Source organism: Chiloscyllium punctatum, chromosome 5, assembly GCF_047496795.1.
Source record: "Chiloscyllium punctatum isolate Juve2018m chromosome 5, sChiPun1.3, whole genome shotgun sequence".
NCBI lineage: Eukaryota > Metazoa > Chordata > Chondrichthyes > Orectolobiformes > Hemiscylliidae > Chiloscyllium > Chiloscyllium punctatum.
In genome coordinates, this window is record NC_092743.1 from 109,381,398 (window position 1) to 109,408,906 (window position 27,509).

General features: G+C 39.8%; 2 long non-coding RNA genes across 2 annotated transcripts; one reads left to right on the forward strand and one right to left on the reverse strand.

The window, feature by feature from the left end:
- Nucleotides 1–1,891: 1,891 nt before the first annotated feature.
- LOC140477340 (uncharacterized) lies at nt 1,892–27,438 on the reverse strand. Its single transcript, XR_011960710.1, has 3 exons — nt 26,957–27,438; nt 3,537–3,634; nt 1,892–3,104 (listed from the first exon to the last, which is right to left on the reverse strand). It is a non-coding gene; the product is annotated as an uncharacterized lncRNA (long non-coding RNA).
- On the forward strand, nt 9,333–11,657 carry LOC140477341 (uncharacterized). The gene is made up of 3 exons (XR_011960711.1): nt 9,333–9,446; nt 10,001–10,073; nt 10,366–11,657. It is a non-coding gene; the product is annotated as an uncharacterized lncRNA (long non-coding RNA).
- Nucleotides 27,439–27,509: the final 71 nt, after the last annotated feature.

Consider the following 27,509-nt stretch of genomic DNA (forward strand, 5'->3'; position numbering starts at 1 on the left):
GCGTGCTGCAAATTAAGTGGGCTGCTTTGTCTTGCATGGTATCACACTTCTTGAGTGTTGTTGAAGCTACACTCATCCAAACAAGTGGGGAGTATTCCATCAAACATTGGACTTGTGTTTTGAAGATGGTAGACAGACATCGCTAACCTCTGAACTGCTCTTGTTGCCACATTATTTATTTGGCTTGTCCAGTTCAGATTCTGTTCAATGGTAAGGATAGATGGGATTCAGTGATGATAATGTATTTGATTGTCAAGGGGAGGGGATGATTTATTGTCTTTTTTTGCAGATGGTCATTACTTTGAATTCATATGGCACAAACGTTACTTGCTACATATCCAAACAAGGATATTCTCCAGTTCTTGCTGCATTTGTACATAAACTAGCTTAGTATCTGAAGAGTCATGGCTGATGCTGCACTTTGTGTTGGTGGTGCGAATCAAGCATGCTGCTTTGTCCTGATGGTGTCAAGCTTCTTGAGTGTTGTTGGAGCTGGACTCATCCAGGCAAGCAGGGTGCATTCCATTAAACTCCTGACTTGTGTCTTGTGGATGGTGGACAGGTTTTGGGGAGTCAGGAGGTGATTTATTTGCTATAGTCTTCCTAGCCCCTCAACTGCAGTTGTAGCCACTGTACTTATATGACAAGTCCACTTCAGTTTCTGCTCAGTGGTAACCCCAGGATGTTGGTAGTGACGGTAATGCCATTGAATGTCAAGGAATGGTGGTTAGATTGTCGCTTATTGGAGATATTCACTGCCTTGCATTCACATGGCATGATTGTTGTTTGGGACTTTTCAGCCTAAGCCTAGGTATTGGACCTGTATTGTACATGGACTGCTTCAGTATCTGAGGAGTCACAAATGGTGCTGAACATTTTGCAATTATTGGCAAATATCACAAGAGAAGGCCATTGATGAAGCAGCTGAAGATGGTTGGGCTTAGGACACGACCTTGCAGAGATGTCCTGCAGCTGTGACCACAACTATCTTTCTATGTGCCAGGTATAACCTCAACCAGTGGAGGGTTTGCCCTGTGATTCCCATGATTCCAGTTTTGACAGGGCTTCTTGATGCTGCACTCAGTCAAATGTGGTCTTATATCAAAGGCTGTCACTCTCACACCTCTGGGATTCAGCTCTTTTGTCCATGTTGAACCAAGGCTGTAATGAGGGCAGCAGTTAAGTGGCCCTGGTGGAACCCAAACTGGATGTCAGTGAGCAGGTTATTGCTGAGCAGGCAGTGCTTGATTGCATTGTTGATAGCATTTTCCAGCACTTTGCTAAAAATTAAGAGTAGACTGATTGATTGTGTATTAATTGACCATACTGGATTTGTCCTGTATTTTGTGTACAGTGTGTACCTGGATAACCTTCCACATTACTGGGTAGATGCCAGTAATGTAGCTGTACTGGAACACCTTGGCTAGGAGTGTGGAACACAAGTCTGGAGCACAAGTCTGCAGCATTGTTGATGGAATATTGTCAGGGCCAATAGCCTTTGCAGGATATAGTGCCTCCAAACATTTCTTGATATCATATTGAATGAGTCATATTAGTTAAACACTGGCATCTTTGATGCGGGACCTCTGGAGGAAGTTGAGATGGATCATCCACTCTGCACTTTATAAGATGCATGGTAATCACTTGACAAGACTCTTTCAACAGAAGCACATTGCAAACCTATGACCACTACAACCAAGAGGAAAAATGACAATAGACGTTTGAAACACGTCAATTTGGCATGTTTCCATATAAACCACACACTAACCTGACTTGGAACTATATCTCTTCTCCTACACCGTTACTGGGTCAAGATCTTGCAGCTTTCTAATAGAACTACATCAAACTGTATTGACTGTAATGATTCAAGAAGTTGGTTTATTTGCCACTTTCTCAGGAGTAATTCGAGATGGCCAATAAATAATGGTCTCATTAATGATACCCACATCCTACGAATGCATAAAAATGGTTGCCATGCTACAAGGATGTTTAGTGCAGCTCACACTAAAATATTGTCTTCAATATCTGTGTGTAAAGGCATGATAAACTTATCTTTTGTAAAGGGTCCATGAGATCAGGAAAGGGTTCATGTTTCTACATTTCCTGCTGAAGAGCACTAGCCTCCTTGTCCTCTTGTACAGTCATGCTCTGTGCATTACCCTGAGGGACATCCTCATGTTCACCATGACCTTTGGATAATTCTATGAAGAAGGGCTTTTGCTTGAAATGTCGATTTTCCTGTTCCTTGGATGTTGCCTGACCTGCTGTGCTTTTTCAACACCACTCTAATCTTGACTCTGATCTCCAGCATTTGCAGTACTCACTTTCCCCTTTGGATAATTCTGTCAGGGCTGGCTCAGTAAGTAGAGAGTAAGTGACAATGCTTGTGCAGGCTGAAGTCTAGGGGCTCACCTGATCTCAATTGTTCTTGATGCTCATTTGACATCAAAAAGAGATTAAGAATTTATTTAATTATTGGAGACTGGACATTGCTGGCAATGTTGTCCATCCCTGATTGATCTTGAAGCTAGTGAATCAGTCCAGTTGGAGTTAAACAGAAGTCTAGGCTTGCTAGGCCATTTCACAGGGCAGTCAAAAGTTAACCACATTACTGTGAGTCAGGAGTCATACGTAGGCCATAAGAGATAAGGACAGCAGATATTATTCCATCCAACAATCAATGAAAATTTAATGGTCACCAATATTGATGGCTTGATTTATCTTCCCAATTTATGAATCCCATGGTGAACTTTGAACCCATGACCCTAGAGTAGGTACCTAGACTGCTGAATTACTAGTCCAGTGATATTACTACAATAGAGCTATCAAGCTTAATTGGTCTTTCGTTATTTACTCAACTATTTGATTTTGGTATCTGCCAAACCTAACAGTAAATGAGTATAGCTTGGCATGAGTGAGATAGTGGAGACTTTGTCGTACAACCTATTTTATGTATTGACACCTGCTAAAACATGTCAGGTGGAGGCACATAAAATTCAGTCCATTGTGCGCCCCTATGATATCAGTGCTTTCTCCTTAAAGGGAATCAGACCCCTGATATTGGCCAAGATCTGGTCTGTGTTTCTTCTCCTTCAGGCTGTCTCCTGAAAGAAAATGGAAATATGTAGTTTGAGTGATTTACCCTGCAGCCCAGTGTGCATGAATAGAGATTAAAAGTTGTGGCCATCACTGAACTAGGGAAATTCTACAAGCATCTAGGTAAGGCTGTAAGAGAATGACTATCCTTAAGATCTGGTGCCAGTATAGATCAACAAGTACATGAAGGTAGATGGGTATTGGTTACTGTATTTTCCAAATGACACCAGTTTTATACTGTGATATACAAAAAAAATTGTAATATAAATGGGATCCTGGCACAGACTATAAAGCAATCAAATTAAAGGGCTTTAATGGACACTGTAAACTTCAAAATTCAAGTATTGTGTGGTACAGTAGACAATAATGAAAATTGTATGTGAAAACAAAGTGCCTCAATACACAGAATTAATAATCATTGTATCATCACTGGGACTTACATGGTGTACTGTTAAACACAGAGTGTTCATATCACAGGCACAGGATTTCTCAGAGTTTTTGTGAAACTCAGCAATGCTCAACCTCTGATACAAAATGCCTGGTGAGAAAAAAACAAATGTAAGCACAAGTAACACATTTTCAAGATTTAAGAACAAGTAAGCAAGTAGGGAATGTGTGTTTGGTTTCCTAACCCATTTTGGTCACAGCTCTTTATCAAATGCCATCAGGACACCACTCAGGGTTGTAAATGACTCTAAAACATCTATTATTCAATAAGTAATTTATAACTTGAAGCTGGTGAATCATTCCAATTGGAATTCGATAGAAGTCTAGTATTTTCTGCAATGCATTGTATCTGTTTGTAAATGGGCATTTTGGTCAAACTTATGACTATAATTATTCTTTTATGAAATAGAACTAAAGTTGGAATCCTCCCAGGCTTAGAGCCCCAAAACATATACGATGGGCATAGGTAACTCTCATTTATAAAGAGAGCAGAATCATTGAGAGACATTCGTAAAAAGCAGAGATCCTGAATGAGAATGTGGGAAGCAAAACATTGAGCTTGCTCCACCATTCAGCTAACTCAAGGCATACTTCACATACTTACCATAGTTCGATATCGCTTGATATCATTGCCTGGATGATGTGCATTGGTGGCGAAGGGATTAAACATTTAAGGTGGTGGAATGCTTGTTAAGCAAATGGGCTGCTCTGAAAGTATTTAAAGATGAGTTGAAGAGATTTTTGAAACACTTTGAAACATAGGGGGTTGATGGCTCTGCTGAGCTGGCTCGAAAGTGGAATTGAGACCTGATGCAGGTCAACCGTGATCTTGTTGAAATGCAAGGAAGGCTTGAGGGGCCAAATGTCCTACTCCTGCTCCTATTTATTATATAAATCTCCCTGTGAGAATATCAATCCAGGTCTAAGAAGATGTAACCTGTCCAGTTTATATAACTCCTCCCTGCTCCATAACTGGTCCCACATTCTGATGACCATTCAGCAGAATGGATTTGCCCTGAGCGACTTAACTGTAATTTTAAATGTATGTAGCCTTGTACTTGACTTCCTATCAGAGGAAATAGTTTACTCTATTGAATCCCTTTGTAATTTTAAACTATTTGAATACATGAAAATACAAGCTTCTAATCTCAAGGAAAACATATTTGGTTTATGCAACCTGACCCTGTAATTGATTCTTCCAACATCCAGTGTAATTCTGGTGAATCTGTGCTGATGCTTTGCACCTGCCCCAAAGCCAATATATCTTTCTCAACATGCAGTCATAAATTTGGTGCAGTGCTTATGAAGAGGCATAGGGCAGGAAATTATGGATGGAGGAATGGGGTAGACCGTGACATTTCCTCTGGAAGAAACATCAGTGGCCAGCAGACAGGCCAATTATAAGCCTACTCTGTAGCTATAAAGCATTGAGGGTGGGCTAGATGAGATCCTAGTAGGATTTCTGCCCTGAAATGCAAGGAAGTCCTACCCTCGGGAGCTACCAGAAGATCTGGCCAGCACCAGATCTCTGTAGTGGACACTTCTGGCCATGAAGAAGGCCTCATGGATCCCAGAAGCAAGTCAGGCTGGGCCTTTAGATGGGGGTTTTCAGCATCTTAGTTAGAGAGTGAGTATTGGGGGGAATGAATTTCGTACCATGGGCAAATAGGAAGGACGTGAAAAATCTATCTTTTCTGGGGTTTCTCCGAATGGTACGGAGCACCTTCCAGCGAACGCAGCCCACTTCCCATAATTTTAAACATTGCAATACACAATCTGCCTTTCCTGCTCAACTGCCTAAGCTGGTTTACGACATGGGATCAAGTCAGGTTTAACCGGTTCAAAAGATCTTTATTTAGTTGTATCACATAGGTGGACTGCTAATTTCAGCACTTTCTCACCTTCTGTATTTTGTAAGTAAGCATAGAAATGGGTAGGAAGAAAGTGGGCTGTTTACAATCTATATTAGGTGGTACTACCCCACACATCGCCCCTCCTATAAAAAACATCACACCTCAGCAGGGCAAGTAATAGCCAGCCCAATGTGATTGGGGATCTTCTGAGAAACATCCAATATTATGAGCCACTAATACAACATCAGATTCCTGCTAAAGGACAACCAGTGTTCTATATGCATGAATCTTCTATCAAAGTAGGGGATATGCAAACTGGCCTGCTGACGGAGGAAACAACAGCTGGGTTGCAGAGTCTGATCTGTCTCCCATCCCTCTGTTGGTCCTTCTTGTTTTGCAAAGCAATCAGCAGGGAAATTCCCATTGAAACAATAAGCAGTTTACTATTAGAACTGGAACAATAAACAATAATTACAATGATTGATACGTTGAGAAAAAAAATGAGAAAAATTATTAGAGATACAAAGAATGTGTATTGTATCTCTAATCCTAAGATTTCTATTCCAAACTGTACAGCACCTTAATTGAGAAGAATATAAGTAATAGTTGATATCTTGCATACACAACATATCCAGAAAATGTCATGCAAAACAGTGCATTCATATTTGTATATATGAATGGGACGTCTGTCAGAACAGACAGGCACAATTTGTATATATTGGCAGAAATGAATATCAAGTATAAATGGTCTCTGACTCTGCCCTTTTGCACTGCTCCATTAGCAAGACCTGGTTCCTTCTCAAACACTGTACATGGCACTTGCAGGGCAGATTTGTCATGATGACAATGTCAAGAATAACTGAGTGTGGCTCCTGAAAGACTGTACTATCTTAGAAAAGAATAGTACTTGGCTTGCAAAAATGTTTTGAAATGTGTCTGTAGGTGCTATCAACTATGAAGTGTTTAACATTGAAAATGGCATAAGTACTCTATCAGATGGCATTTCATTGCATATCTTTTGCTTCTACATGTGGATATTGGAAAGGTTTCTTCTAACTGTCACCTTGTATATATGAGGTAATGATGTATGGAGTTACTGACATTCAGGAAGGAATTGTATGACTGTAATTCAATAAAGGGAGGTCTGATCTTGCTGCCATAAATATTACAATGTTCTTTCCAAATTGAATTCCAATTTTATAGCCCTCCTGGAATTTAAGAGCAAATGCTTTACCTTCAATGCCATACTTAATATACAGTACTTAGCAATGGTCACAAAGTAAGATGAAGAAGGTGTTTTACATTTTACTACATTAAAGAGCATTAAAAGCACTTCATGTTTACATCAGTGCATTAATAGTTAGCAAGTTCTAACTAGTGATGAATGAGAAAGGATTTAATTAACTAGGATGGCATTTAACAAAATGCACATTTTTTTTATCATGAAACAGCTAGGACAGTGCCTTATACAGTAATCTAATTTCTCAGCCATTCTGATAGACTGTAATAGCACAATGACGCACATATCATTCTCTGGATTTACTGTGTCATCAGAAGCTCTGACCTCTGGCACTTACTCTCTAGATTAGATAATTTGTTTGTCCCAAACAGATCTATTTTTTTTAAGGTCCCAAACAGATCAGTTCCAAGAGTTGATTGATTGAATACTGGACTTTGTATTTAACTGCTGACGTTCCTGGTGCTCCATTGCTCTCCCAACCTTCTCCCTCACTCTTGATAGTTTACATTATCGTTAACAGGCTCTTTGGACATAAATTATTTAACTGAAAAAGATGAGTGATTTACTGGTGGCGATTAATAAATGGAAAAATCATAACCATGGGTGAGTTGGTGATGGGGAAAAGAAAACATTTGGTTGTGTGTTAGAGCATTTCTGAATATAGGAAAGGAAACAAAATAGGTCTGAGGTTCTACCTTCCCCTGGGCTTGGCTAAAGTAGTGAGCCATGTTGGCAGATTCTGACTATCTGCCTCTCTTCTTTGGCTATGTTCATGGTTTGTTGGCTTTAGAAAGTGAGTATGTGGTGTTCAACACTCTTGAGCTATTACAAAAAAGGTGCACACCATGGGGACTGGAGTCCACTATCTCCCCCTCTAACTCCATTTTAAATTCATCCACTCTCTGTCTTCCCACCCTCCCCTATTGTTATTGCACTCCCCTGGTGGGTAGTGTTTGCTATTTGTTAACTGTTCATTTGATCAAATGGGCGATTTAGAGTCATAGAATCATAGAGTCATAGAGATGTACAGCATGGAAACAGACCCTTCGGTCCAACTTGTTCGTGCCGACCAGATATCCCAACCCAATCTAGTCCCACCTGCCAGCACCCGGCCCATATCCCTCCAAACCTTTCCTATTCATATATCCATCAAAATGCCTCTTAAATGTGGCAATTGTACCAGCCTCCACCACATCTTCTGGCAGCTCATTCCATACACGCACCACCCTCTGCGTGAAAAAGTTGCCCCTTAGATCTCTTTTATATCTTTCCCCTCTCACCCTAAACCTTTGCCCTCTAGTTCTGAACTCTCCGACCCCAGGGAAAAGACTTTATCTATTTATCCTATCCATGCCCCTCATAATTTTGTAAATCTCTATAAGGTCACCCCTCAGTCTCCGACGCGACAGTGAAAACAGCCCCAGCCTGTTCAGCCTCTCCCTATAGCTCAAATCCACCAATCCTGGCAACATCCTTGTAAATCTTTTCTGAACCCTTTCAAGTTTCACAACATCTTTCCGATAGGAAGGGGACCAGAACTGCACACAATATTCCAACAGTGGCCTAACCAATGTCCTGTACAGCCGCAACATGACCTCCCAACTCCTGTACTCAATACTCTGACCAATAAAGGAAACCATACCAAACACCTTCTTCACTATCTTATCTACCTGCGACTCTACTTTCAAGGAGCTATGAACCTGCACTCTAAGGTCTGTTTGTTCAGCAACACTCCCTCGGACCTTACCAATAAATGTATAAGTCCTGCTAAGATTTGCTTTCCCAAAATGCAGCACCTCGCATTTATCTGAATTAAACTCCATCTGCCACATCTCGGCCCATCTGGTCCAGATCCTGTTGTAATCTGAGATAACCCTCTTCGCTGTCCACTACACCTCCAATTTTGGTGTCATCAACAAACTTACTAACTGTACCTCTTATGCTCACATCCAAATCATTTATGTAAATGATAAAAAGTAGAGGACCCAGCACTGAGCCTTGTGGCACTCTAGTGGTCACAGGCCTCCAGTCTGAAAAACAACCCTCCACCACCACCCTCTGTCTTCTACCTTTGAGCCAGTTCTGTATCCGAATGGCTAGTTCTCCCTGTATTCCATGAGATCTAACCTTGCTAATCAGTCTCCCATGGGGAACCTTGTCGAACGCCTTACTGAAGTCCACATAGATCACATCTACTGCTCTGCCCTCATCAATCATCTTGTTGGTGGGTATCAAAACTAAAAGCTGAGGATATTGTCAACACCCTTGAGTTATTTAAAAAGAGGTGGGCACCACTGGAATGGAGTGCATTATTTCCCTCTCTGACTCCATGTTCCCTCCCTATCTTTGTGCCTTTCCATATTTTTTGTTATTATTGTGCTGCATCAGGTTGGCAGTGTTGTTAATTGTTTGTTCAATTGATTATTTGGATGAATTAAAACTGGTTTAATTTATAAAAAAAAGAGCTGACGTGCACATCACTCTTTCAGGGCAGTGAATATTCCAGATTTTAAAAAAGCTGAGTTAATGAAATGCTGATGGTGGTGTCCCAACCTCCAGGCCAAAAGGACTGATTTTTAAGTCCCATCTGCACTAGGGGTGTGTCACAGCATATCAGAACAAGTTGATTTCAATATTTAATATGGGAAAAGAAAGCTAAGTTTCTGTGCTTGCTTTGGCAGGACATACACCAACAATATTACCATGGTCCCATTGCAAGAATGACAAGCAAATTAGTGAAGCATTCGAAAAGAAAAGAAATGAGTGTTTCCTTCCATTTTGGTGTTGTTACTGCTACATTTTCCCCTTTGGTGAGTGTTTGTTAATTGTGACTTGATTAATTTGATAACTTGGTGGTGGATCTTTCAAAATGAAACAAAAGAGCTGAATGTTTAGGAGAGAGCAAGCTAACGTTTTGAGCCTAAATGACTCTTCATCAGAGGGACAGCATTAATGCTATAGTTCGGAGTGGTGGTGGTAGGGGTAGTAGGTGTAGGGTGTTGGTGGAGAAGCAATGTTAGTAGTTCACATTAAGTGATTGGAATGTGAGAATAGTAGAACAATGGTGCGTCTCCTGCGAGACTTGAGACACACCATTGCTCTGACATTCTGATCACTCAATAAACTACTAATATCTTTTGTCTACCAGCATGCTACATGCATTACCCCCACCACCAACACCCTGAACTATAGCATTAATGCTGTCCCACCTCGCTTCACTTGAGCTCTGATGAAGAGTCATCTCGACTGAAATCGTTAATTTGCTCTCTCTCCTTGGATGTTGCCTGACCCGCTGTGATCACCAGCATTTGTTGTTTTCAGTACAGATTCCAGCATCTTTAGTAATTTGTTCTTGAATTCTTAGGAGCTTGTGGTGCAGCGGTAATGCTTCTATCTCTTCGCCAGAGCTCTGGGTTCAAGTTCCATCTGTCCTGGAGGTATGTTGTAACATGTCTGAACACAATTATTAAAATAAGTGCTGAGTTTGCCCCCTCTTGCTTTTTCTTGTTTTGATCCTTTTATTGCTACACTGATCCTGGTAGGCAGTGTTGTAATTGGTTAAGTTAGTGATGGATTTTAACAAAACAAAAACTGAGTTTGTGAGGGAAATCAAAGCCTCCAATATCTTCACTGCTTCCATCCTCTCCAGTGTCTTCTCTCACCAAGGGCTCTGCTGAAGTACACTATACTTGGCTGTCAACATGTCTTTTATATTCACCTCTCCTGCAGAGATGTTTAATGATGAAGCCAGCATGAAGCACATTGATCCTCCAAAACTGACTGGAAGCTTTGGTATTCTCTCTGCCCAAGTACCCACACAAAGAGGCTAAAATCTAGAACTGTAACAGTGTTTGATGCATAGACAAAATATTGTATGAGCAGTAGTTCTGTGAAAGTAAACGCAGGTTCATCAGTTCTTGTCAAAATTAGATATAACTACTACAAAGGCTATCCTGAATGTTGAATTATCATCTGCATTAACACTGGAGCCCCCCTCAAGGATTCATTCTCAGCTCCCGACTTACTCCCTCTACACCCACAACTGTGTTGCCAAATTCCAAAAGAACGCCATCTACAAGTTTGCTGATAACACCACCGTGGTAGGACAGATATCTAATAAAAACGAATCAGAATACAGAAAGGAGATAGGGGGCTTGGTGATATGGTGCAATAAGAACAACCTCTCTCTCAATGTCGTCAAAACTAAAAAACTGATCGTTGACTTTAGAAAGAAAGGAGGAGAACATCAATGCCCCATCGACATCAATGGAACTGAGTTTGAGTGGCGAGCGTCAAGTTCCTTGGAGTGATGATAATTGACAACCTGTCCTAGACTTCCCACATAGATGCAATGGTCAAGAAGGCAAAGCAACACTTCTCCTTCCTCAGACAGCTCAGGAAATTTGGTATTCCATAAGGACCCTCACTAACCTTTACAGATGCACCACTGAAAGCATACTGTCTGGGTACATAATGGCTTGGTATGGCAACTGCTCTGCTCAGGACCGTAAGATACCACAGAAGTTTGTGTGTACAACCCAGACCATCATGGAAGCCAATCTTCCAACCATGGACTCCATTTACATGGCTCATTACTGTGGAAAGGTGCCAATACCCTCTAAGACACATAGTACCCCGGTAATGCTCTCCTACAATTGCTTCCTTCAGGCAGAAGATACAGAAGCTTGAACACATGCACCAGGTTCGGGAACAGCTTTTTCCCAGCTGTTATTAGGTTAATGAATGGACTCTCTAAGTTCAAAAGATTGTTGATCTTGTTAACATTGATTTTGCCTAGTGCATGACCTGGGCATTGTAACCTGAATGTCTCAAAGGTTTTTTTTTCACCCTATGATCTGTATGTCCTTGCTTACTTTGATCTGTCTGTATTGTTCATAAATAAAGCTTTTCACTGTACTTTGGTATTCATGACAATAAATAAATCAAATCAAATCCTGGTGAGATAAATTGGGCAGAGGCCTTAATTAACATAATATTGGATGAAGCAATTATAAAAGCATTGGAGCAACTGACTATTGGGATAAAATGTTTCATTAAGGTGATTGTTTGACCTTCATTTGGACAGTTAAATGGATTGAATTTATAGAAATAAATAATTATATCAATAAACTTGTAGAAACAACCAAAGAATGTTGAGTTTTTTTCCCAAGAGGAAAGTTGGTTTCTGGACAAGGAAAGTTCCAGAATGAAAGGTGGAAACTGATGTTTGTTCTATCCAAAGATTTATAATAAAACCTTTGTAAATCTCCAAAAGTCTTTTGTTGCCTAATTCAACATATGAATACAGGTGTGTGAAATACAGGAGGAGACAATACTGTTGCAAATAAAATTTTTTTTGCACATTAAGAGAGTTCTGCACGATTTCAAAAATATATTGTTGAATGTTATTACTTCAAATTAGTTTGGTGTATTACCATTAATCCTAATCAGTTAGGCAGGTCAGTGATAACATTGTTGATGATAATTCGGTGGACTTTAAACTATTATAAAATAGTCATGTTTCAGCAACAGTAAATAAAAAACAAAGAAGAGTTCTGGTAAGTAACCATACTGACTAAATAGTTATGTAATATAAATGTAGCACTAATGCTGCAATATATGCTAGAATTTATATGTATGCCGGATCCACTTTTTACTAGTGAATTTTTAAACCTCTGCAAATGGGTGCTCAGTGGTTAGCACTGCTGTTTTACAGCACCGGGGCCCCACGTTCGATCCCACCCTTGGGAAACTGTCTGTGTGGAGTTTGCACATTCTCCTCAGGTCTGTGTGGGTTTCCTTCAGGTGCTCTGGTTTCCTCCCACAGTCCAAAGATGTGCAGGCTAGGTGGACTAGCCACGGGAAATACAGGGTTACAGGGAGAGGTGAGGGGAATGGGTCTAGGTTGGGATGCTGTTCAGAGGATCAGTGTAGATTCGATGGGCTGCATGGCGTGCTTCCACACTGTAGGGTTTCTATGATTCTATGAAAAGATCGATGTTGAGAAATGTTCCACGTATCTGTTCAACAAGATTGTGTAATTATATCATGTTTATGTTGGATCTCTCCAGTGGAGATTTCAATAATAGACTGAGTTCAGCCAATGTCAGGTGTTTAAACTATGGATTGGGTAGTTAGACATTAACCTTAAAATGCAATTTTTTGCAGTTTAATTAATATTTGAATCTGCTTCCAAATTAAAGATTTTAGCATCCTTTTAGCATCCTGATAGTAAACATATTTAGGTTCTAGGGGACTTGAAAACTTAGCAGCATTTGCTGTTTCACTTGAAAATCTGTTAGCGGTTGCATTACAAAATGCAAAGGCTATTTTAGAACTCGTGCTTTTTATACGGACATAGCCCCTGGTGACGGGTAGCGCAGGTGCACTGTAGGCTAAGTGCAATATCTTTATCAATGTGGGATTGTATGCTGCTGATCAGGCGTCACAGCTCATTAGACAGCGGTCAGATAATGTGTTCCAGTAAAAATATCCAAGCCCATGCTTCGAATGTGAAATAATTAAGTTTAATACATATATGGAGCCTTGTCAAGGTTCTTATTTTCTGAGAAGTGGCAACTTGTGCAGCACCACGCTGAGTTCAGAACTAAAACATTTAACTCAATAAGTGAGAATGAAAGCATATTGATGCTTGTTTTCTTCACTCAGGACTCATATCATAGAATCCCCAGAGTGTGGAAGCAGGCCATTCAGCCCATTGAATCCACACTGACCCTCTGAAGAGCATCCCATCAGATCCAACCCTCCATTCCTGTAAATCTGCAATTCCCAAGGCTAATCAACCTAGCCTGTACATTCCTGGACACTATAGACAATCCAGCAAAGCTAATCCACCTAACCTGCACATCTTTGTGACGTGTAAGGAAACCAGAGCACACCCACGTAGAGAATATGCAAACTCCATATAGCCAGTCACCTAGAAGTGGAATTGAACCCAGGACCCTGGCACTGTGAGGCAGCAGTGCTGACCATAAGACCATAAGACATAGGAGTGGAAGTAAGGCCATTCGGCCCATTGAGTCCACTCCGCCATTCAATCATGGCTGTTGCGCATTTCAGCTCCACTTGCCAGCGTTCTCCCCGTAGCCCTTAATTCCTCTCGACAACAAGAACCTATCAATCTCGGCCTTGAAGACATTTAGCGTCCCGGCTTCCACTGCACTCCGTGGCAATGAATTCCACAGGCCCACCACTCTCTGGCTGAAGAAATGTCTCCGCATTTCCGTTCTGAAATGACCCCCTCTAATTCTAAGGCTGTGTCCACGGGTCCTAGTCTCCTCGCCTAACAGAAACAATTTTCTAGCATCCACCTTTTCACTGAGCCACCTTGCCGCCCTTAGCTTCTCCCACAATAGGACAAACTAAGAGCTTGGTTTTTAATTACTCTTCTTCTCTAATCAAGGTGAGGTTTGCCTATGCTGCTTCATCTTGCTTCTTGTCAGTGACACGTTAAGCTCAGAACTATTGTATGACAATTTCATTTATACAGATGGGTTTAAAAACCTTGTTATTTTAAAGGAAACTTGTGATAGCACTGAATATCTTGCTAACTGGTGGAGAAAGATCTCCTTTGTTCCATTACATCTTTTTTCGCTTTAATGTCATATTGATTGAGGATTAAAATGACCACAGGTCAACCAAACTAAACAGATTTATCCTGCTGAGTGCTCACTATAATGGATCAAGAGTTGGTTATTTCATCGCATGTACATTCTACTTTTTTTTTTAAAAGATGTATGTTTTACTGATTAAATAATACCCGGAGGAATCTTTTTTTTCAAAGGGCAGAAAGAAATATTAGAACAATATCACCATTACAGACTGTACCCTAGCCAACTAGAAGTTGATCAGAAATAGCCAAACCAAATATTTTTTTAAATACAGGTCTTCTCCTTTTATTCATTAACAGCTGCTTACAGTCTGACTATTAAATTTCCAAATATCTGGAGCAAGAGACTGGGTTGCTTCCATAATCAGAAGCTATCAAGAGTGCTGTTGACTTCAAGCACACCTTATTTTCAATAATGTCAAGTTCGTGCAGGACTTGAATCTGAAAGGAGCAAAGAATGATGAAATAATTATGAAAACAATTTATTTACAATGCTTTGTGCATTCCTATTTCTCAAACAGAAATTAAAAAAAACATTGAAAAGTAAAGAAGAAAAACCCCCCACTACATGGGATCAATGTGGATGTCACCAGTTTCCCCATTTCCCCTGCCCCACCTTATCCCAGTCCCAATCTTCCAAATTGGCACTGCCCTTTTGAATAGTCCTACCTATTCATCTTCCTTCCAACCTAACTGCTCCACCCTCCTTTCTGACCTATCAGTTTCACCCCCACCTTCATCCACTTATCGCATTCCCAGCTACCATCCCCCAGTCCCACCCTGCTCCTATTTATCTCTCAGCCCCCTTGGCCCACAAGCCTCATTCCTGATTAAAGGTTTATGCCCGAAATGTTGATTCTCCTGCACCTCAGGTGCTGCCTGACTGGCTGTGCTTTTCCAGCACCATACTCTTCCAGCACCATTGTACTGTACATAATGGGAAAGTGAGGAGATTCATAGTGCACACTTCTCTCAGTGTTTTCTTAATTCTATGAATCTATCAAGTGGGAAATTGGACTGTCTGAATTGCTTTTACAAAGCGTCAGCACAAATTGACAGGTGAAATGGCCTCTTTCTGTGCTTTTCTTTCTATGAATGGTAGGACTCTGAAAAGTAATGAAGGTCTGAGGGGTCTTGGTGCATTTATCCACAGATCTCTGAAGGCAGCAAAGTATGTAGATGAAGTTGTCAATAAGTCATTTGACATAGTTGCTTTTATTAGCTGAAACATAGAATACACAAGCAGGAAGGTTATGCTGGAACTGTATAAAATGCTGGTTAGGCTACAATTGGAGTACCGTGTGTAGTTATAGGAATGAGTTGATTGTATTAGGACGGATGCAAAAAAGATTCATCAAGATGCTGCCTTTGTTAGAGAATATGACTTATTAAGAATAAATGGATAGGCTTGGGTTGCTTTCATTTGCCTGTGAATCTGTGGGTCTGTAGTTACATTTAGAATTCTTTCCTGAAAGGACAATAGTGAACTATATGATATTTTTAATTGACAAAGGGCTTCATGGTCACTATTACTAAAATTAGCTTTTAATTGCAGATACATTAACTGAAGTTACATTCTACCAATTGCCTTTCCACCAATTAAACCCATGTCTCCAGAGCATTGGGGCTCTGACACAAGTTTATTACATATATCTGGGGCAGATAGGATTTGAACATAGACATTCTGGTCCAGAGAAGGAGAATCTGCATTTGACCTTTAAAGATCTTTAAAAAAGTATACACTGGGTGCAATCTGTCCCACGATCTACAAGGTATAAGTCAGGAGTGTGATAGAATACTTTACATTAACCTGGATGATTATAGTTCCAACGGCACTCAAAAAGGTCAACACTATCCAAGAAAAAGCAGTCCACTTGGTTGGCACCCGTCCACCACCTTCATCATGCTTCATCACTGATGCACAATGATAGCAGTGTGTACTATCTACAGGTTGCAGTGCAGTAACTCACTAAGGCTCCTTTGACAGCACTTTCTAAACCCATATCCTCTACCATCTGGAAATAGATGTATAGGAACATCACCAGCTGTGAGTTTGGCCCTAAGTCACATATTCCGACTTGTAACAATAACTTCATTCCTTCGCTGTCGCTAGATCAAGATACTGGACCTCCCTTCCTAACAGCATGCTAATTGTATCTACACCCAGGCAGTGCAGCAGTTCAAGAAGGTAGCTCAACACCAGCTTTTCAAGGGCAACTGAAGATGGCCAATAAATGCAGGTCAGCCAGAAACCCTAAAATTCATCAAAGAACAAACTAAAATAGAAACAACTTAGCTTGTGATCAGAATCATCTTGTGCTCCTCAAGACTGGTCTTGCAATTGCTAATACAATAATGTACTTCCACTACAAATGTCAAATGTAGCACTGCCAATCTGAAGTAAGGAGAGGTGGGATGAAGGGTAACGCGTGGAGTCACTAGTTTCCATTTACAGTGATCAAAGAAATCTTAACAGTAATAAAAACACACAATTATGGAAAAGATTGAGATCATGTACAGCAGGTTACTAGTTCACATTCTGATTGCAGAACCCATTTCACCCACCTATCTTAATGATTCAACTGTTACTCAAAAATGCTAATGTCAAACTGTCGTGTCCTAATTATGCTAAAACACTCCACGCATTTCCAATTTGATGTGTTTAATATTTATTCTAGATATGCAATATTTTTATTGTATACTAATAAAAAATTGAATGGAGTTAAATGAGAAATCTTTCATCTGGTCCCATCAAAGTACATGACAAATGTAAAAATTATTTGCCTCAATACAACTGTGTAAGTCTTAATCAAATGACTGAAGTTGTCAGAACAGAATAAATCCATTCTTTCCTCTGTGACTAACTTTTATGAATAATATGGCATAACATAAATGCAGATTCTCCTTCAACACAAGCAGGTTACAAGTGAACAGAGTAATATTCACTGTCTTTCCCTAGGTGACTGTATGTAAATTTCTGGCACAAATTCTAATGCCTTTCCAGATGCAACATTTGGGCCAATAGTATTGGGTCTTGTTGTCTACACTTGTGGTACTAAAGGGTTAAAGACTGAGAAACAGCTGCAGTGTGGTGGTGGAAGTGGGGGGAGGGGTAGGTGGATTGCATTGACACAATGCTACATATATCTCTTAGTCATCTTGCCCACTTTGTACCTGATATGTTACTGATATGGTACACTGATTATACAGTATTTTAGGAGATCTTGAGGAAGCCAAAATTCATAATTGCATGTGTTCCTTTCTTTCATATTTGATAACTATTCTGTATCGAGTTAGTTGGAATTTTCTTAAATTAATATTCAAAATATTTTTCAAAAAATTATGAAGAGGACAATCTAAGTAAAAGATATCATGATCCTAGAATCCCTACAGTGTGGAAACAGGTCATTTGGCCCAACACGACCACACTGACCCTCTGAAGAGTAACCTACCCAGATCCATTACCCTACCCTTATTACTTTACATTTACCCTGACTAATTCACCTAATTCATACAAGTCAAAAGTATTAGGTGACAGGACTGTATTATTATGTACTTTTTAAATTGCCATTTATGATATAAAATTGTCATGATACAAACTCCTATAAGAACTAAAATGTGGGTTTATGGATTAAAAGTCACATCATTTTAATAATTGTTTTGACCTTGTAGATGTAAGAAAACTATGTTTAGAATCAGAATCCCTACAGTGTGGAAACAGGTCATTTGGCCTAACAAGTCCACACTGACCCTTCGAAGAGTAATCAACCTAGACCCATTCTGCTAAATTTAACCCTGACTAATGCACCTAACCTACACATCCCTGAACACTATGGACAATTTAGAATTGCCAATTCACCTAACCTGTACATCTTTGAATTGTGGGAGGAAACCGGAGCATCAGGAAGAAATCCATGTAGACACTGGGAGAATGTGCAAACTCCACTCAGACAGTCATGCACGGCGGGAATTGAACGCAGGTTCCAAGTGGTGCTAACCACGACTCTTGAGCTAATCTGCCTAGGCTGGTGAGTACAAGTTATAGAGTTTATGATATAGCTGACTAATTTTATTGTTAATCCTTGGAATTCTTCACTTCATATTGCAACTGATACTCAGTATTTGAGTACGTGAGCATATTCAGGGTTGATAAATTTTAAGATGCTAAAAAATTAAGGACTATTGGCTTGTTGAGCTTCTTGAGTACTCATTTAGGCAAGTGAAGCGTATTCCAACACAATCCTGACTTGTGCCTTGGAGATGATGGATAGGCTTTGGGGAGGCAGAATGTGATACTCAACACAGAATTCCTAGCCTGTGACCCTTTCTTGCGGCTACAGTATTTAAATGGTTAGTTCAATTTAGTTTCTGGTCAATGATAGCCCATAGAATAATGACAGTTGGGGATCTAGCAATGACAATACTATGAAATGTTAAAGTTAGATTCTGTCTTGTTGGAGATGGTCATTGCCACTTTTAAGCCCAAGTCTGGACATTGTCCGGGTCTTGCTGCATATGAACAGTGTCTGCTTCAGTAGCCGAGAAGTCATAAATAGTCAGTGAATATTCTGACCTTTGAACATACGCTGGAAAGAAGGTCATTAACAAATCAACTGAAGATGGTTGGATCTAGGACACAATCCTGACGAGCTCCTGCAGTTGTCCTGCGTGGGATGGAGGTGAGGGGGGAGGTCTGGGCACAGGACAAAACCTTCCCCCTCACCTCCATCCAAGGCCCCAAAGGATCCTTCCACATCCAACAGAGATTTTTCTGCACCTCCACACCTATCATCTACTGTGTCTGTTGCTCTCGATGTAGCCTCCTCTACATTGGCTAACTTGCGGAATGTTTCAGAGAACATCTCTGGGACACACACATTAAACAACCTCACCGCCCTGTGGCTGAACACTTCAACTCCTCATCCCATGCCACCAAGGACATGCAAGACCTGGGTCTCCTCCGCTGCCAAATTCCAGTCACCTGATGCTTGGAGGAAGAATGCCTCATCTTCTGCCTTGGGACCCTCCACCCACACAGGATCAATGTCGAATTCACCAGTTTCCTCATCTCCTGTCCCTGACCTTATCCCAGATCCAACCCTCCAACTTGGCATCACCTTCTTGACCTGTCCTACCTGTCCATCTTCCTTCCCACCTATCTGCTCCATCCTCCGCTCCGATCTATCACCATCAACTCCCACCTTCATCTATCCAATGCATGCCCACCCACCTTCCCACCAGCCCCACCTCCCTCCCATTTATCTCTCAGCCTCCTTGGGTCCCTTTACATTCCTGATGAAGAACTCATGCTTGAAACGTCGACTCTCCTGCTCCTCGGATGCTGCTTGACTGGTTGTGCTTTTCCAGCACCATACGATTTGACAAAAGTATTATCAGTCAGATGAGTTTAATTTTGCCAATGATTTGAAGGTCCTCACAATTTTTCATAAAAGTAATATGGCTTCAACAAGCATTCATGTATTTCCAGGTCTGCATACATTCAATTGAGGTGTTCCATGCAGACAGTGGTTTCAATTTTTGGATATTTTAGGTCTACAGTCTGAAACTTATGTTAATACCAGCTTACATCTTTGATGAATTAAGACTCATCCGTTATTAAAAAGGAGACATGGGGAATTGTGAGTTTTCACTTCCAGTCACAGGATCCTGACTGTTGTCCAGACCTCAAATACCCATTCCCACACTTCCATATTCCCCCCTCATGCTTATTTATAGTATTCTTTGAGAATGATCTCTTCTTGCTTAAATTTTTTATCCATTCTTTCAAATTGCTCTATATTATTTCTGCTTCAAGGGATAATGAGGTTTGATTCCTAATGACTGTGTCATAAGGGTCTATCTCAATTTTACCTTTCTCAACATTTTCAGGGTTTCCTGTCTGAACTATCTGATTGCTGGTGGGATTCACATCTTTTCATTGATATTGGGATCATAGGCATGTGAAATTCCTGCTCCAAGATGCTGAATAATGCATAGTTTCCAGGTCTCTCTTTTATGAAGAATTTTAAGATAGCAATTGTTTGGTGTTAATTGTCCTACAAGTCAGGTTTTATTTTCTGTATCAAGCTCAAATGCCTTGTTGTTCCTAATTTTGGTTTTTTTATGTGACCATTTTCTTGCTAAAATACATCTGGGCTTTAAGAAGTTGTTGGCACGAGAAAGTATGACACTCCCCATCTGTTGATGAAATTTATTTCTATTTCAGTATTTCTTTGAAATGAATTCTGGAACAGTAATCAGAAAGTGTAATAGTCATGATCCTTATAAACACCCAGCTTAATGGCTCTGGTAATAGAGGACTTTTTATTTGAACTAGTGTTATCACAGCAGGGGTCTTCCTTGGTTAAACACGTTGCTATTCCCTTGGAGAAGGCTCTGCAGATGGTGTGAGCTCATTCTTTTTCACGCTAAGGTTTTGCCCTGTTTCCACAGGATATAGAGTATGAGCTGATGCAAAGAAACGAGTGTAAATTAAGCTATTCCCTAATTACAAACTTGAAGACTGCTGCCAATTTATAAAGTAATTTTCATAGAACTGATTTCAACACGATCATGTATCAAATTCATCAATTAGACAATATACCAGCCATAATTTAATACAGAACTAATTCAACTCACTCAATATTCCATGATTAATTTCTTCTAAGGAACAAAAAGCATCTTTCTATTCAACAATTTGGTTTTTAGTATCTAAACTCTGATTGTCCTCATGACACCTTTTCTTAAAACTACAGCACAATATTTTTCTAACAGTTTTGCAGAAATAATAAAAATCCAAATGCTTAACTGTACTTTCATGTTGGTTTGTAGTAGTGCAACATGTTTCTGGTCAACAAGAAATGTTATGCATATTATGAGAAAACAACACCTTTGTAAGTTCATATAATGTTGATCTTGAATGTTGCATTTGAAATCAACTTCATTGTCATTTGAGCTTCTCTCACGTTGATGACTCAAAGTTTCATTAAAGTTATGCCCTCAGTACTTACTGCCAATTGTTTATTATTCTATTTACAAACTCCATGAGTCATTTATTTGTTTTAAAAAAAGTCAGTGTTTTGAGCATTCGGGCAAAATAATATTAAGATCTATATTGGGTTTTATTTTGAAGGGTATCTTTCCAACTGATTATTTTTGTTTTCATGTAGATCTTCCTCACCTAATGTAATAGTGTCATAGATTATTTTATTTAATGTTTAATTAAATTTTATTTAAGAGTATGGTATAAGCCAGCAATATCTCTGGGAAGTATGTGAGATGATGTCATTGTTTACTATATAGGTATGTAAATGATCAATACTGGTTGAATTCAATCAGACCTAATCATCATTGAGAAATTACTGTCCCATGCCTGATTTATTTCCCTCAATACTAATTGTCCTACAAGTCAGGTTTTATTTTCTGTATCAAGCTCAAATGCCTTGTTGTTCCTAATTTTGGTTCTTTTATGTGACCATTTTCTTGCTAAAATACATCTGGGCTTTAAGTTAATTATTATATCCAGAGTTTACTCATGAATACGTTTGGGAGATAGCTACTTCATTACATTCAGTTCCCACCACAAAATGTGTATCCTCGCCTCTCATGTTTCTTCTAAGCTGCTTGGGTGCACAACAACTGGAACATATTGCACAGAGGCAATCTTCCTCAAATATAATTTCATCTAAAACCTCAGGTGAAAATCAGACTGCCACACTTCAGCATCCTATTCCTGCCCGAACGGAGTTTCCAACTCAATAACAATTCCAGTGCAAAGACTATCGACAGGTAATTCTCCTATAACGCTCATTTATTAAACTCAAATTGTCTGTAATGCAATTTGTGAATAGCTGGCCTTTTACTCATCCCTGGCACTAGGTGTAAGGGTGCATGGAGTTCTGAACTCTGCATCGGCATCACATGATCACTTTCTTGTGAAGAGTTTCATAAAAGGTATTGTGAAATGTTTGTGCCAGTGTACTTGGAAAAGCATCGTGAAAATGTCTCTACAGCCTGAGGACAAGAAACTGGGAGCTATCTGTTAATTTTAAAACTTAAAGAGTTGAGATAAGAGTGAAATTTCACTGGAATTGACTAACAGTAAAAGGATAATGTTGAGGATTAGTTTCAAACTTGGCTTTGTTGTTTGTATTAAAAGCTTTCTTTCTCTTGTTTAAAAAATATGTTTAGATGTTAGAGTATTTGAAGACTCATGTGAATCTGTTTCAGTGACTAAGTCACTATGGTAGCCAACTGCAAAAAATTCCCAGTATTGGGGTTTGGACATGGTTCGTCAGCTGCTCAGAGTGGTCAGAATCAGGAAACTCTGCACATAGTGGTGAGGGAGAGAAAGATGGGTGGCACACTTACTTTTGGTGCATGTGTGGAGGTAGCCTGACTGGGTGAGTAGGCTATGCAGAAGAGATTCAGGGCTAGTCACAGTCAGATGTTAGTGAGGATCAGATTGAGTGGGGAAGATATTGCGGGAAATGGTGAATACAGTAGCAGAAAGAGAGTGAATGTGAGATATCAACAAGATGGTGGCACCTTCACTGGCAGAGTGGAGAAGATCATTGATCTTCTCCTACATTCTGTGCATTCCTTCAGATGATTGAGACTGCTCTGGCCAGGACAATAACCCTATTCCAGGTTGGTGTGATTCCAGTAGAACGGCATCCTCTGTTGGCCTGGGAGAAAAAGGACATCCTATCTCTGCAGCATCTCATGCCCCTGCCCACAAAAAGAGGCACCAATTTTCCATCATCTGCCATGTCCAGGGCCAATGTCAGGAACCATGCAGGGCAGCTCCAAACCAACAGCTTTAAAGACAGTGCTGGGCACCATGGATGTTGGTCAATTCTGGGATATTCAGGAAGTGGTAAGTTGTTTTGGAAACAGCACATGGTATGATTGTGTAGAATGTGTGAGAGGAACACCAAAGGGTGGGGAAAGTAATAAATCAGGCTGGTTTGAAACTCTCCAAACAATCTTGACAAAACTGACACTTAGTGAAAGAAATGAAGATTCAACCCTTGATCTATCAAGGCAGGTTTCATTCTGGGATCTGACTTGTGTAATGCTACCATTGGATGGGATCAGAAGACTGGCTAAAATGTAGTGCAGCCAGCAGGTATAGATGCTAATCGAGAGTAATCAGTTGAAAATTCTGATGAATCACACTATACAATAGCAGACAACAGGTCAAAATTTACTTAGACTGTGTTTGTGTTAGGCTAACTACTAATGTTGCTTCTGGTTATTTTTACTGGTATACCCTAACCCAGTTTTTCCCCATAGGCCCCATTATTTCTATTGCATGATTTCATATAGCACAACAATTACAAAGGAAACCAACTACGGCATTATGGGAGAACTACCTGTACTTCCACCATTGTAACAGCACCCACTTTAGTCCATATGTTGTTTGAACTCTTTCAAATCTTTGTGGCCTTCAAGCTATTCAAATGCTCTCTTGCTCAGCCAGCCATGTTTTGTAAACTTCAACTCATTCTACAACAAGCATCCTGTCCTAGCTAACTAACAATCATGGTCAATTCTTCCAATGTAAGATTCTCTGCCTTAAGTTTAAATTCCTCCTTTATCTCACACCAACTCATTTCTTAATCTGGCCCTAGAAGACTCTGTTCTGACTAAGACCACACTGTTTTGTGGACATTGGCTCCTAATAAACTCTTATACACCTTTCCCATTCATCCCACCATTAACCACTGCCCATTGAACTATCTCTGCAATTTTCTTGTAAAGTTAATCTTTTTCTTCTTCTCTGTAAACCCATAATGAAAGGCCACTCCTTTTCTTCAGTCTCTAGTTCTGTCTTCAGCAGAGGATCTCACAAATTTTATTGAAATTATAGGTTTTATCAATCAAGAAGCAGCAACTTTCACTTGTCCTCGTTTTGGCATCTTGCTGTCCATCCTTACATATACATAGTACACACCAGTAAATTTAAAAACCAACAATTACTATAAAAACATTTTATTGTCTGATGTGGCTCCTCCAAAGATGACACTATTGTAAACATCTAAAGCATTGATAGTTTTTCCTGCAATTAATCTTAAGTCAAGGAATCTAGTGCACTTTAAGGACCCAGCTTTCAGTTCATTGTGGCCTCAAATACATATCTGAAAAGACACTGAAATGGAGCTGTTCAGGAAAGTGGGCGGTGGGGTGGAAGAGGAAAAGAGAACATCCAAACTTCCAGTTCTTTCCACTTAAACACTGGCAGTGTTGTGAAATTAAATGATAGAAATATCTGTGGAGAGAGGAACAGGGCTAAATATTTCATGTTTGACTTTTCGTCAGAACTGGGAAAAGGTCACAGTAATAATGGAAGAAAAGTCCGTGATAAGATGAAGGGCTGGCAAAATTAAATGACAAATTGTTTCAAAATGAAAGGCCACAAGGTACAGTAAAAAGATAGTGAAGAAACAAGTGATCCAGCTGGAGGAGATAAGAATGTGAACAGAGGTTATAATCAAAAATTGTTGAACTCAAATGTTGACCCTAGAAAACCATAGGACATCCAGCCAAAACATGAAATGCTGCTCTTTAAGCTTGGATTCATTTTCAATGGAACACTGGAGCAGCTGCAGTACAGAAAAATCAGAGTGGGAGCAAAGCAGAGATTTAAAATTACAGGGGACTAGAAGCTTCGGATTTGGTTTGTGAAATGAAAGTGTTCAGCAAAGCAGTCTCCTAGTTGCATTTGGTTTCCCAAATATAGAAGATCAGATTATGAGCAGTAAATTATGCCATGCGTTGTCTGCTTGAATATAGGTCCTTCTCAATGTGTGATGCTTCATTCTGAACTGTTTAAGAGTTTTTGAAGATCGGTTTGCAGCAAATATATTAAACTGAACATGCAAGTAACATGCTGTTTGATCCAGGTGATTTGTTCAGGGCCTTGGATGATAATAAAGAGGTGAGAAAGGACAGTTGCTACATTTACTGCACTTTTGTGGAAAGGAGTGGTGTTGGATACGATTCAGGAGTTGAGTGCTACAGACAAATGATTCAATTGGTATGCTGAAAAAAGCTATGAAAGACTATTTTTCTTCCCAGGACTATAAAATGAAATTTTAAGTTTGACAGCTATATACTTTGAATATTAAACAAGCTTTGCAACTGGGGAGGGGGGAAAACCCCCAAAAATCCACATTTTGTTTTAGCTGCAGGGCATTAAGACAGTAGCCTGGAGAATCTGAATGGAGGAAATTCTGCCTGAAGATTTGTAACAAACTGAAGTTTGACACAAAAATTGCAAGTGCAAGAGCAACCAGACATCTAGAGCACCCTTCTCCCTCTGTGGAGGAGGGACACAGATAGATCAAGAAAGTGCAAAAGGAATTGAACAAAACCAGAGTCCACAGAGTCAACCACCATCATTTTTCAGATAACAGCAAATCATTAATGCTAAAATAAAAAGAATAAAATCTAATCATAAAATCAGAGTTTATCATCTTTGGAATTTTGCATATGTTATTTTCCCACCCACACTATCAGACCACGTCTTAATTGTGACTGCATGTGTATTTGGTGGTTTTGAACTTTTATAGTTTAAGTTGTATAATAAAAGTTGAAAGTCCTCTCTTATCTACTAAAGATTAGAGTGGTGTTGGAAAAGCACAGGTCAGGCAGCCTCTGAGCAGCAGGCATCCTGATGAGGGGCTTTTGCCTGACCTGCTGTACTTTTCCAGCACCACTCTAATTTTGAGTAATTGCCAAAATCTGCAGTACCCACTTCTACCATCTGAAAGTCATGTTACCATAGAGCTACTTTCTATTAGTGACAAAACCTGGTGGGTTTGACTTTTGCCCTGAAACAATAGCCAGGAAATTGGTCATTTTGGTGGCAGAATTTGGATTTTACGATGGCTTGTGGAGGTGCGGCACTATTATTGACACTTTCCAGTTAAGTTGTGACAAAAGGGGAGATGTGTTTTGTGATGGCATCACAATGGAAATGATGAAAATAGCAGAGAATGATCTATTGAACATGGAAGATGGTAGGGCGGATAGTGGAGATAAGGAGAATCCTATCAGAGGAGGGGGCGGCAAGTAAGAGGGAAAAAGTGCACAAAATAGCCCAGACATGGTAGACAGCCCTGGTGCAGGAAGGGGTCCACAGGCACTTTAGTTGGGGGAAGTAATACATATTGGAAGCACTTGTGTGGAGAATTTGATAAAATAAATGAAGCCACCCCTAATGTAGCTTATTTGATATATTTAAATATGCAGTAATTAGTTCCCAATTAGAAAATATGGGCAGAACATTTCAATCAACACCTGAGACAAACATGTGATTGGAAGAGCAGTGGGGAAAAAAAGGAAAGGGCAGCAGTAAGGGTGAGTGCCTGTGATCAAGGCCATTTGACTGGAGTTGGCTTCAAGGGGTGGGAGGAAGAGCCTGCAAGGGTTGGGTTGTGTGAAGAGGGGAATAACAAAGGGGACAGAGAGAGGGGGAGAGGGACAGACCAATTTTAAAAATCGGTCAAAAGCACACATTGCTAACCAGAATACAGGAAAATTTGAGATTACTCATTCCTTGCAAAGAAAAAGGAATCTTGATAAACAAGGATAACAGCTATTATTGGAGGAAAATAGAATGCTATCAAAATCAGTCAAGTTTTCAATGTAGATCTGTAAAGCAATATAAAAATGTTGGTTTACCTTAGTTGGCCAGACAACTGGTTTGTGATGCTTAATAGCATGGGTTCAATGCCCACACTAGCTCAGGTTACCACAACTTTCCCTCAACCTCAGATCAAACCACCACCAGCCATTCGCCTCTCTAATGAGAGCAAACCCGTTTGATCTGGTGTGAAATTGGTGACTTCGTTACCTTACAAACAAAAAAAAGGTAAAAATGTTTCAGCTTTTATGTTTGTTTAGTGATGAAACACATTAGCTGTGATTTAACCAGCTTAGTGAAGAACATGGGTGTGTGTATGTAGAAGTGTCAGTTATTTTGAAAATAAAAAAATTGTTAATTTATGCAAGTCTTGTGCCAATCTAAATACTGTAGTGTCTAGGAAATTAATGCTTCCCTTGTGAATTGCAGCTGCAAGTTTAGTATGGGTTTATAACTCAGGTGTATTGATAACTTCTAATTCTGTGTTTGACAACCAATCTGAAAACTCCATCCACTTCACCTATGTTGACAGTGTCTAACATTATCTAATAAATGAGTTATCAATAATTACAAAGGTACACCTGAAAATAA